Genomic DNA, 13,668 nt, shown 5'->3' on the forward strand with positions numbered 1-13,668 from the left:
TCATTACCCCTTCCATAGCTCCAGTTCCATCCACATCTCACTGCCCTCGCCACCTCCACAGCTCACACTGCTTTCCTCACACCTCACTGCCCCCTCACCCCCTCCACACCTTACTGGTCTCCCCAGCTCACTACCCCATCATGCCAGTGGCGTGCGGTGGGGTGAGGCAGAGCCTTTCCTGCCATACTAACGTTTAAAATAGGTTTGACTATAAAAAGTATATGACAAATACAAAGAATATTGTAACGAAACAAGATGGACTTGGAATGAGAACCTTTTAATTCATCACTCGTTTCTCACAGTATAATGTACTTTTTAATCCTTGGCCCAGTCTAGGTATATACACCAGAGCATAGGTGTATCATGTATACTATTATTTCATGGTATTAGATATTTATTGCCTTTGCTATTACCTGCAATATGGTATGTACTGGAGATATAAAGACCATTGCTATACTGTGTGACTATAGCAGGACAGGCCATAGGGGGTCATTCCGAATTGTTCGCTCGTTGCCGATTTTCGCAATATTGCGATTAGTCGCTTACTGTGCATGCGCAAGGTTCGCAGAGCGCATGCGGTTAGTTATTTTACACAAAAGTTAGGTATTTTACTCACGGCATAACAAGGATTTTCCATCGTTCTGGTGATCGTAGTGTGATTTGGGCGGAAACTGGCCGTTTTCTGGGAGTGTGCGAAAAAACGCTGGCGTTTCTGGGAAAAACGCGGGAGTGTCTGAAGAAACGGGGGAGTGTCTGGGCGAACGCTGGGTGTGTTTGTGACGTCAAACCAGGAACGAAACTGACTGAACTGATCGCAATGGCTGAGTAAGTCTGGAGCTACTCAGAAACTGCTAAGAAATTTCTATTCGCAATTCTGCTAATCTTTCGTTCGCAATTCTGCTAAGCTAAGATACACTCCCAGAGGGCGGCGGCTTGCGTGTGCAATGCTGCTAAAAGCAGCTAGCGAGCGAACAACTCGGAATGAGGGCCATAGTGTGTGACAGGAGGAGAGCCAGGCAGCTGTGCTAGCTCCAGGGCCGCCATCAAGGGGGTGCCCTGTGTACAGTTGTCCCGGGCCCGGCCACTCTGACAGAGTGGAGGGCCCAGGCTGCACACACAATATTCCCCCAGCGGCAGCCGCCGCTGCAGACAGTGAGTCACAGTGACTCACTGTCTACAGCAGTGGTGGCCAGCAAGCGGCTCGATCCGCTCCCGGCCACCGCTGCCCGGCGCGCACTGACGTCTCCGGCGGCAGTGAAGTCTATCTCAAATTCGGCGCCGGCCCGTGAGCCAATCAGAGCTCGCGAACCGGCAGCTGAGGCTCCTGATTGGCTGCCGGACCGCGAGCTCTGATTGGCTCACGGGCAGGCAGCGAATTGAAGATAGACACAGCCGCTGGAGACGGAGGGGTAGAAGAGGCACACGCTGCGCTCTCCTCCCCTTAGGGCCCTTACAGCAGCAGGTGAGAAGCGGAGGGGGGGAGGCACTGTGGGGGCATGTGTATCGACACTGGGGGCATATCTGGCACTGTGGAGGCACTGTGGGGGCATGTGTATCAGCACTGGGGGCATATCTGGCACTGTGGGGGCATGTGTATCGGCACTGGGGGCATATGTGGCACTGTGGGAGGCACTGTGGGGGCATGTGTATCAGCACTGGGGGCATATCTGGCACTGTGGGGGCATGTGTATCAGCACTGGGGTCATATCTGGCACTGTGGGGGCATGTGTATCGGCACTGGGGGCATATCTGACACTGTGGGAGGCACTGTGGGGGCATGTGTATCAGCACTGGGGGTAAATCTGGCATGGTGGGGGCATGTGTATCAGCACTGGGGCATATCTGGCACTGTGGGGGCATGTGTATCAGCACTGGGGCATATCTGGCACTGTGGGGGCATGTGTATCTGCACGGGGGCATTTCTGTATCTGGCACTGGGGGCAATGTATATCTGGCACTGTGGGGCATTGTATATCTGGCACTGTGGGGCAATGTATATCTGGCACTAGGGGCAATGTGTATCTGTCACTGTGGGGCAATGTGTATCTGGCACAATGTGCATCTGGCACTGTGGGGGCATTTGTGTATCTGGCACTGTGGGGCAATGTATATCTGGCACTGTGGGGCAATGTGTATCTGGCACTGGGGGCAATGTGTATCTGGCACTGTGGGGCAATGTGTATCTGGCTCTCTGGGGGCATTTGTGTATCTGGCACTCTGGGGGCATTTGTGTATCTGGCACTGTGGGGCAATGTATATCTGGCACTGTGGGGCAATATATATCTGGCACTGTGGGGCAACATGTATCTGGCACAATTGGGGTCATGTGTATCTGCCCCTCCCCCCATATGTGTATCACTCCCCCATTTCTCTGACGTCCTAGTGGATGCTGGGAACTCCGTAAGGACCATGGGGAATAGACGGGCTCCGCAGGAGACTGGGCACTCTAAAAGAAAGATTAGGTACTATCTGGTGTGCACTGGCTCCTCCCACCATGACCCTCCTCCAGACCTCAGTTAGATTTCTGTGCCCGGCCGAGCTGGATGCACACTAGGGGCTCTCCTGAGCTCCTAGAAAGAAAGTTTATTTTAGGTTTTTTATTTTACAGTGAGATCTGCTGGCAACAGGCTCACTGCATCGAGGGACTAAGGGGAGAAGAAGCGAACCTACCTGCTTGCAGCTAGCTTGGGCTTCTTAGGCTACTGGACACCATTAGCTCCAGAGGGATCGACCGCATGGAACTGGCCTTGGTGTTCGTTCCCGGAGCCGCGCCGCCGTCCCCCTTACAGAGCCAGAAGCAAGAAGAGGTCCGGAAAATCGGCGGCAGAAGACTTCGGTCTTCACCAAGGTAGCGCACAGCACTGCAGCTGTGCGCCATTGCTCCTCATGCACACTTCACACTCCGGTCACTGAGGGTGCAGGGCGCTGGGGGGGGGCACCCTGAGGGCAATATATGACACCTTGGCTGGCAAATCTACATCATATATAGTCCTAGAGGTTATATAGATGTAAAATTACCCCTGCCAGTATTCCAGAAAAAGCGGGAGAAAGTCAGTTGAAAAAGGGGCGGGGCTTCTCCCTCAGCACACTGGCGCCATTTTCTCTTCACAGTGCAGCTGGAAGACAGCTCCCCAGGCTCTCCCCTGTAGTTTTCAGGCTCAAAGGGTTAAAAAGAGAGGGGGGGCACAAAATTTAGGCGCAATATTGTATATACAAGCAGCTATTGGGAAAAATTCACTCAATATAGTGTTAATCCCAAAATTATATAGCGCTCTGGTGTGTGCTGGCATACTCTCTCTCTGTCTTCCCAAAGGGCTGTGTGGGGTCCTGTCCTCAGTCAGAGCATTCCCTGTGTGTGTGTGCGGTGTGTCGGTACGGCTGTGTCGACACGTTTGATGAGGAGGCTTATGTGATGGCAGAGCAGATGCCGATAAATGTGATGTCGCCCCCTGTGGGGTCGAAACCAGAGTGGATGGATAGGTGGAAGGTATAAACCGACAGTGTCAACTCCTTACATAAAAGGCTGGATGACGTAACAGCTATGGGACAGCCGGCTTCTCAGCCCGCGCCTGCCCAGGCGTCTCAAAGGCCATCAGGGGCTCAAAAAACGCCCGCTCCCTCAGATGGCAGACACAGATGTCGACACGGAGTCTGACTCCAGTGTCGACGAGGTTGAGACATATACACAATCCACTAGGAACATCCGTTACATGATCCCGGCAATAAAAAATGTGTTACACATTTCTGACATTAACCCAAGTACCACTAAAAAAGGGTTTTATGTTTGGGGAGAAAAAGCAGGCAGTGTTTTGTTCCCCCATCAAATGAGTGAATGAAGTGTGAAAAAGCGTGGGTTCCCCCCCGATAAGAAACTGGTAATTTCTAAAAAGTTACTGATGGCGTACCCTTTCCCGCCAGAGGATAAGTTACGCTGGGAGATATCCCCTAGGGTGGATAAGGCGCTCACACGTTTGTCAAAAAAGGTGGCACTGCCGTCTTAGGATACGGCCACTTTGAAGGTACCTGCTGATAAAAAGCAGGAGGCTATCCTGAAGTCTGTATTTACACACTCAGGTACTAGACTGAGACCTGCAGATAGTGCTGCTGCAGCGTGGTCTGTAACCCTGTCAAACAGGGATACTATTTTGCGAACATAAGACGTCGTCTTATATATAAGGGATGCACAGAGGGATATTTTGCCGGCTGGCATCCAGAATTAATGCAATGTCCATTCTGTCAGGAGGGTATTAGAGACCCGACACTGGACTGGTGAGGCTGACTTTAAAAGGCACATAGAGCCTTATAAGGGTGAGGAATTGTTTGGGGATGGTCTCTGGGACCTCGTATCCACAGCAACAGCTGGGATGAAAAATTTTTACCTCAGGTTTCCTCACAGCCTAAGAAAGCACTGTATTATCAGGTACAGTCCTTTCGGCTTCAGAAAAGCAAGCGGGTCAAAGGCGCTTCCTTTCTGCACAGAGACGAGGGAAGAGGGAAAAAGCTGCACCAGTCAGCCAGTTCCCAGAATCAAAATTCTTCCCCCGCTTCCTCTGAGTCCACCGCATGACGCGGGGGCTCCACAGGCGTAGCCAGGTACGGTGGGGGGCCGCCTCAAAAATTTCAGCGATCAGTGGGCTCGCTCACAGGTGGATCCCTGGATCCTTCAAGTAGTATCTCAGGGGTACAAGCTGGAATTCGAGGCGTCTCCCCCCCGCCGTTTCCTCAAATCTGCCTTGCCGACAACTCCCTCAGGCAGGGAGGCTGTGCTAGAGGCAATTCACAAGCTGTATTCCCAGCAGGTGATAGTCAAGGTGCCCCTACTTCAACAAAGACGGGGTTACTATTCCACACTGTTTGTGGTACCGAAACCGGACGGTTCGGTGAGACCCATTTTAAATTTGAAATCCTTGAACACATACATAAAAAAATTCAAGTTCAAGATGGAATCGCTCAGGGCGGTTATTGCAAGCCTGGAGGAGGGGGATTACATGGTATCCCTGGACATCAAGGATGCTTACCTACATGTCCCCATTTACCATCCTCACCAGGAGTACCTCAGATTTGTGGTACAGGATTGCCATTACCAATTCCAAACACTGCCGTTTGGACTGTCCACGGCACCGAGGGTCTTTACCAAGGTAATGGCAGAAATTATGATACTCCTTCGAAAAAAGGGAGTTTTAATTATCCCGTACTTGGACGATCTCCTTATAAAGGCGAGGTCCAAGGAGCAGTTGCTGGTCGGAGTAGCACTATCTCGGGAAGTGCTACAACAGCACGGATGGATTCTATACATTCCAAAGTCACAGCTGGTTCCTACCACACGCCTACTGTTCCTGGGGATGGTTCTGGACACAGAACAGAAAAAAGTGTTTCTCCCGCAGGAAAAAGCCAAGGAGCTGTCATCTCTAGTCAGAGACCTCCTGAAACCAAAACAGGTATCGGTGCATCACTGCACACGAGTCCTGGGAAAAATGGTAGCTTCTTACGAAGCAAAATTCCATTCGGCAGGTTCCATGCAAGAACCTTTCAGTGGGACCTCTTGGACAAGTGGTCGGGATCGCATCTTCAGATGCATCGGCTGATAACCCTGTCTCCAAGGACCAGGGTATCTCTACTGTGGTGGCTGCAGAGTGCTCATCTTCAAGAGGGCCGCAGATTCGGCATACAGGACTGGGTCCTGGTAACCACGGATGCCAGCCTTCGAGGCTGGGGGGCAGTCACACAGGGAAGAAATTTCCAAGGACTTTGGTCAAGTCAGGAGTCGTCCCTACACATAAATATTCTGGAACTGAGGGCCATTTACAATGCCCTAAGTCTGGCAAGGCCTCTGCTTCAAAACCAGCCGGTACTGATCCAATCAGACAACATCACGGCAGTCGCCCATGTAAACCTACATGGCGGCACAAGAAGCAAGATGGCGATGGCAGAAGCCACAAGGATTCTCCGATGGGCGGAAAATCACGTCTTAGCACTGTCAGCAGTGTTCATTCCGGGAGTGGACAACTGGGAAGCAGACTTCCTCAGCAGACACGACCTACACCCGGGTGAGTGGGGACTTCATCCAGAAGTCTGCCAACTGTTGGTAAACCGTTGGGAAAGGCCACAGGTGGACATGATGGCGTCCCGCCTAAACAAAAAATTAGATATTGCGCCAGGTCAAGGGACCCTCAGGCAATAGCTGTGGACGCTCTAGTGACACCGTGGGTGTACCAGTCGGTTTATGTATTCCCTCCTCTGCCTCTCATACCAAAGGTACTGAGAATAATAAGAAAACGAGGAGTAAGAACGATACCCGTGGTTCCGGATGGGCCAAGAAGAGCTTGGTACCCAGAACTTCAAGAAATGATATCAGAGGACCCATGGCCTCTACCGCTCAGACAGGATCTGCTACAGCAGGGGCCCTGTCTGTTCCAAGACTTACCGTGGCTGCGTTTGACGGCATGGCGGTTGAATTCCGGATCCTAAAGGAAAAGGGCATTCCGGAAGAAGTCATTCCTACGCTGATAAAAGCCAGGAAAGAAGTAACCGCAAACCATTATCACCGTATTTGGTGAAAATATGTTGCGTGGTGTGAGGCCAGGAAGGCCCCAACAGAGGAATTTCAGCTGGGTCGTTTTCTGCACTTCCTACAGTCAGGGGTGACTATGGGCCTAAAATTGGGTTCCATTAAGGTCCAGATTTCGGCTCTGTCGATTTTCTTCCAGAAAGAACTGGCATCACTGCCTGGAGTTCAGACATTTGTAAAGGGAGTGCTACATATTCAGCCCCCTTTTGTGCCTCCTGTGGCACCTTGGGATCTCAACTAGAGATGAGCGGGTTCGGTTTCTCTGAATCCGAACCCGCCAGAACTTCATGTTTTTTTTCACGGGTCCGAGCGACTCGGATCTTCCCGCCTTGCTCGGTTAACCCGAGCGCGCCCGAACGTCATCATGACGCTGTCGGATTCTCGCGAGGCTCGGATTCTATCGCGAGACTCGGATTCTATATAAGGAGCCGCGCGTCGCCGCCATTTTCACACGTGCATTGAGATTGATAGGGAGAGGACGTGGCTGGCGTCCTCTCCGTTTAGAATTAGAATAGATTAGAGAGACACTTGATTTACTAATTTTGGGGAGCATTAGGAGTACTCAGTAGTGTACAGTGCAGAGTTTTGCTGATAGTGACCAGTGACCACCACTTTTATTTATAATCCGTTCTCTGCCTGAAAAAAGCGATACACAGCACACAGTGACTCAGTCACATACCATATCTGTGTGCACTGCTCAGGCTCAGGCCAGTGTGCTGCATCATCTATTATCTATATATAATATTATATATATCTGTCTGACTGCTCAGCTCACACAGCTTATAATTGTGGGGGAGACTGGGGAGCACTACTGCAGTGCCAGTTATAGGTTATAGCAGGAGCCAGGAGTACATAATATAATCCGTTCTCTGCCTGAAAAAAGCGATACACAGCACACAGTGACTCAGTCACATACCATATCTGTGTGCACTGCTCAGGCTCAGGCCAGTGTGCTGCATCATCTATTATCTATATATAATATTATATATATCTGTCTGACTGCTCAGCTCACACAGCTTATAATTGTGGGGGAGACTGGGGAGCACTACTGCAGTGCCAGTTATAGGTTATAGCAGGAGCCAGGAGTACATAATATATTATATAGTGAGTGACCACCAGACACACAGTGCAGTTTATTTAATATATCCGTTCTCTGCCTGAAAAAAGCGATACACACAGTGACTCAGTCAGTCACATACCATATCTGTGTGCACTGCTCAGGCTCAGGCCAGTGTGCTGCATCATCTATATATATTATATATCTGTCTGACTGCTCAGCTCACACAGCTTATAATTGTGGGGGAGACTGGGGAGCACTACTGCAGTGCCAGTTATAGGTTATAGCAGGAGCCAGGAGTACATAATATTATATTAAAATTAAACAGTGCACACTTTTGCTGCAGGAGTGCCACTGCCAGTGTGACTAGTGACCAGTGACCTGACCACCAGTATATAATATTAGTAGTATACTATCTCTTTATCAACCAGTCTATATTAGCAGCAGACACAGTACAGTGCGGTAGTTCACGGCTGTGGCTACCTCTGTGTCGGCACTCGGCAGCCCGTCCATAATTGTATATACCACCTAACCGTGGTTTTTTTTTCTTTCTTTATACATACATACTAGTTACGAGTATACTATCTCTTTATCAACCAGTCTATATATTAGCAGCAGACACAGTACAGTGCGGTAGTTCACGGCTGTGGCTACCTCTGTGTCGGCACTCGGCAGCCCGTCCATAATTGTATATACCACCTAACCGTGGTTTTTTTTTCTTTCTTTATACATACATACTAGTTACGAGTATACTATCTCTTTATCAACCAGTCTATATATTAGCAGCAGACACAGTACAGTGCGGTAGTTCACGGCTGTGGCTACCTCTGTGTCGGCACTCGGCAGCCCGTCCATAATTGTATATACCACCTAACCGTGGTTTTTTTTTTCTTTCTTTATACATACATACTAGTTACGAGTATACTATCTCTTTATCAACCAGTCTATATATTAGCAGCAGACACAGTACAGTGCGGTAGTTCACGGCTGTGGCTACCTCTGTGTCGGCACTCGGCAGCCCGTCCATAATTGTATATACCACCTAACCGTGGTTTTTTTTTTCTTTCTTTATACATACATACTAGTTACGAGTATACTATCTCTTTATCAACCAGTCTATATATTAGCAGCAGACACAGTACAGTGCGGTAGTTCACGGCTGTGGCTACCTCTGTGTCGGCACTCGGCAGCCCGTCCATAATTGTATATACCACCTAACCGTGGTTTTTTTTTCTTTCTTTATACATACATACTAGTTACGAGTATACTATCTCTTTATCAACCAGTCTATATTAGCAGCAGACACAGTACAGTGCGGTAGTTCACGGCTGTGGCTACCTCTGTGTCGGCACTCGGCAGCCCGTCCATAATTGTATACTAGTATCCAATCCATCCATCTCCATTGTTTACCTGAGGTGCCTTTTAGTTGTGCCTATTAAAATATGGAGAACAAAAATGTTGAGGTTCCAAAATTAGGGAAATATCAAGATCCACTTCCACCTCGTGCTGAAGCTGCTGCCACTAGTCATGGCCGAGACGATGAAATGCCAGCAACGTCGTCTGCCAAGGCCGATGCCCAATGGCATAGTACAGAGCATGTCAAAACCAAAACACCAAATATCAGTAAAAAAAGGACTCCAAAACCTAAAATAAAATTGTCGGAGGAGAAGCGTAAACTTGCCAATATGCCATTTACCACACGGAGTGGCAAGGAACGGCTGAGGCCCTGGCCTATGTTCATGGCTAGTGGTTCAGCTTCACATGAGGATGGAAGCACTCAGCCTCTCGCTAGAAAACTGAAAAGACTCAAGCTGGCAAATGGCAAAGCACCGCAAAGAACTGTGCGTTCTTTGAAATCCCAAATCCACAAGGAGAGTCCAATTGTGTCGGTTGCGATGCCTGACCTTCCCAACACTGGACGTGAAGAGCATGCGCCTTCCACCATTTGCACGCCCCCTGCAAGTGCTGGAAGGAGCACCCGCAGTCCAGTTCCTGATAGTCAGATTGAAGATGTCAGTGTTGAAGTACACCAGGATGAGGAGGATATGGGTGTTGCTGGCGCTGGGGAGGAAATTGACCAGGAGGATTCTGATGGTGAGGTGGTTTGTTTAAGTCAGGCACCCGGGGAGACACCTGTTGTCCGTGGGAGGAATATGGCCGTTGACATGCCAGGTGAAAATACCAAAAAAATCAGCTCTTCGGTGTGGAGGTATTTCACCAGAAATGCGGACAACAGGTGTCAAGCCGTGTGTTCCCTTTGTCAAGCTGTAATAAGTAGGGGTAAGGACGTTAACCACCTCGGAACATCCTCCCTTATACGTCACCTGCAGCGCATTCATAATAAGTCAGTGACAAGTTCAAAAACTTTGGGTGACAGCGGAAGCAGTCCACTGACCAGTAAATCCCTTCCTCTTGTAACCAAGCTCACGCAAACCACCCCACCAACTCCCTCAGTGTCAATTTCCTCCTTCCCCAGGAATGCCAATAGTCCTGCAGGCCATGTCACTGGCAATTCTGACGAGTCCTCTCCTGCCTGGGATTCCTCCGATGCATCCTTGCGTGTAACGCCTACTGCTGCTGGCGCTGCTGTTGTTGCCGCTGGGAGTCGATGGTCATCCCAGAGGGGAAGTCGTAAGCCCACTTGTACTACTTCCAGTAAGCAATTGACTGTTCAACAGTCCTTTGCGAGGAAGATGAAATATCACAGCAGTCATCCTACTGCAAAGCGGATAACTGAGGCCTTGGCATCCTGGGTGGTGAGAAACGTGGTTCCGGTATCCATCATTACTGCAGAGCCAACTAGAGACTTGTTGGAGGTACTGTGTCCCCGGTACCAAATACCATCTAGGTTCCATTTCTCTAGGCAGGCGATACCGAAAATGTACACAGACCTCAGAAAAAGAGTCACCAGTGTCCTAAAAAATGCAGCTGTACCCAATGTCCACTTAACCACGGACATGTGGACAAGTGGAGCAGGGCAGGGTCAGGACTATATGACTGTGACAGCCCACTGGGTAGATGTATGGACTCCCGCCGCAAGAACAGCAGCGGCGGCACCAGTAGCAGCATCTCGCAAACGCCAACTCTTTCCTAGGCAGGCTACGCTTTGTATCACCGCTTTCCAGAATACGCACACAGCTGAAAACCTCTTACGGCAACTGAGGAAGATCATCGCGGAATGGCTTACCCCAATTGGACTCTCCTGTGGATTTGTGGCATCGGACAACGCCAGCAATATTGTGTGTGCATTAAATCTGGGCCAATTCCAGCACGTCCCATGTTTTGCACATACCTTGAATTTGGTGGTGCAGAATTTTTAAAAAAACGACAGGGGCGTGCAAGAGATGCTGTCGGTGGCCAGAAGAATTGCGGGACACTTTCGGCGTACAGGCACCACGTACAGAAAACTGGAGCACCACCAAAAACTACTGAACCTGCCCTGCCATCATCTGAAGCAAGAAGTGGTAACGAGGTGGAATTCAACCCTCTATATGCTTCAGAGGTTGGAGGAGCAGCAAAAGGCCATTCAAGCCTATACAATTGAGCACGATATAGTAGGTGGAATGCACCTGTCTCAAGTGCAGTGGAGAATGATTTCAACGTTGTGCAAGGTTCTGATGCCCTTTGAACTTGCCACACGTGAAGTCAGTTCAGACACTGCCAGCCTGAGTCAGGTCATTCCCCTCATCAGGCTTTTGCAGAAGAAGCTGGAGGCATTGAAGGAGGAGCTAACACGGAGCGATTCCGCTAGGCATGTGGGACTTGTGGATGCAGCCCTTAATTCGCTTAACAAGGATTCACGGGTGGTCAATCTGTTGAAATCAGAGCACTACATTTTGGCCACCGTGCTCGATCCTAGATTTAAAGCCTACCTTGGATCTCTCTTTCCGGCAGACACAGGTCTGCTGGGGTTGAAAGACCTGCTGGTGACAAAATTGTCAAGTCAAGCGGAACGCGACCTGTCAACATCTCCTCCTTCACATTCTCCCGCAACTGGGGGTGCGAGGAAAAGGCTCAGAATTCCGAGCCCACCCGCTGGCGGTGATGCAGGGCAGTCTGGAGCGACTGCTGATGCTGACATCTGGTCCGGACTGAAGGACCTGACAACGATTACGGACATGTCGTCTACTGTCACTGCATATGATTCTCTCAACATTGATAGAATGGTGGAGGATTATATGAGTGACCGCATCCAAGTAGGCACGTCACACAGTCCGTACTTATACTGGCAGGAAAAAGAGGCAATTTGGAGGCCCTTGCACAAACTGGCTTTATTCTACCTAAGTTGCCCTCCCACAAGTGTGTACTCCGAAAGAGTGTTTAGTGCCGCCGCTCACCTTGTCAGCAATCGGCGTACGAGGTTACATCCAGAAAATGTGGAGAAGATGATGTTCATTAAAATGAATTATAATCAATTCCTCCGCGGAGACATTGACCAGCAGCAATTGCCTCCACAAAGTACACAGGGAGCTGAGATGGTGGATTCCAGTGGGGACGAATTGATAATCTGTGAGGAGGGGGATGTACACGGTGATATATCGGAGGGTGAAGATGAGGTGGACATCTTGCCTCTGTAGAGCCAGTTTGTGCAAGGAGAGATTAATTGCTTTTTTTTTGGGGGGGGTCCAAACCAACCCGTCATATCAGTCACAGTCGTGTGGCAGACCCTGTCACTGAAATGATGGGTTGGTTAAAGTGTGCATGTCCTGTTTTGTTTATACAACATAAGGGTGGGTGGGAGGGCCCAAGGACAATTCCATCTTGCACCTCTTTTTTCTTTTCTTTTTCTTTGCATCATGTGCTGATTGGGGAGGGTTTTTTGGAAGGGACATCCTGCGTGACACTGCAGTGCCACTCCTAGATGGGCCCGGTGTTTGTGTCGGCCACTAGGGTCGCTAATCTTACTCACACAGTCAGCTACCTCATTGCGCCTCTTTTTTTCTTTGCGTCATGTGCTGTTTGGGGAGGGTTTTTTGGAAGGGACATCCTGCGTGACACTGCAGTGCCACTCCTAGATGGGCCCGGTGTTTGTGTCGGCCACTAGGGTCGCTAATCTTACTCACACAGTCAGCTACCTCATTGCGCCTCTTTTTTTCTTTGCGTCATGTGCTGTTTGGGGAGGGTTTTTTGGAAGGGCCATCCTGCGTGACACTGCAGTGCCACTCCTAGATGGGCCCGGTGTTTGTGTCGGCCACTAGGGTCGCTAATCTTACTCACACAGCTACCTCATTGCGCCTCTTTTTTTCTTTGCGTCATGTGCTGTTTGGGGAGGGTTTTTTGGAAGGGCCATCCTGCGTGACACTGCAGTGCCACTCCTAGATGGGCCCGGTGTTTGTGTCGGCCACTAGGGTCGCTAATCTTACTCACACAGCTACCTCATTGCGCCTCTTTTTTTCTTTGCGTCATGTGCTGTTTGGGGAGGGTTTTTTGGAAGGGACATCCTGCGTGACACTGCAGTGCCACTCCTAGATGGGCCCGGTGTTTGTGTCGGCCACTAGGGTCGCTTATCTTACTCACACAGCGACCTCGGTGCAAATTTTAGGACTAAAAATAATATTGTGAGGTGTGAGGTATTCAGAATAGACTGAAAATGAGTGTAAATTATGGTTTTTGAGGTTAATAATACTTTGGGATCAAAATGACCCCCAAATTCTATGATTTAAGCTGTTTTTTAGTGTTTTTGGAAAAAAACACCCGAATCCAAAACACACCCGAATCCGACAAAAAAAATTCGGTGAGGTTTTGCCAAAACGCGTTCGAACCCAAAACACGGCCGCGGAACCGAACCCAAAACCAAAACACAAAACCCGAAAAATTTCAGGCGCTCATCTCTAATCTCAACGTGGTGTTGAGTTTCTTAAAATCACATTGGTTTGAGCCACTTAAAACTGTGGATTTGAAATATCTCACGTGGAAAGTGGTCATGTTATTGGCCTTGGCTTCGGCCAGGCGTGTGTCAGAATTGGCGGCTTTGTCATGTAAAAGCCCTTATCTGATTTTCCATATGGATAGGGCAGAATTGAGGACTCGTCCCCAGTTTCTC

Source organism: Pseudophryne corroboree, chromosome 11, assembly GCF_028390025.1.
Source record: "Pseudophryne corroboree isolate aPseCor3 chromosome 11, aPseCor3.hap2, whole genome shotgun sequence".
NCBI lineage: Eukaryota > Metazoa > Chordata > Amphibia > Anura > Myobatrachidae > Pseudophryne > Pseudophryne corroboree.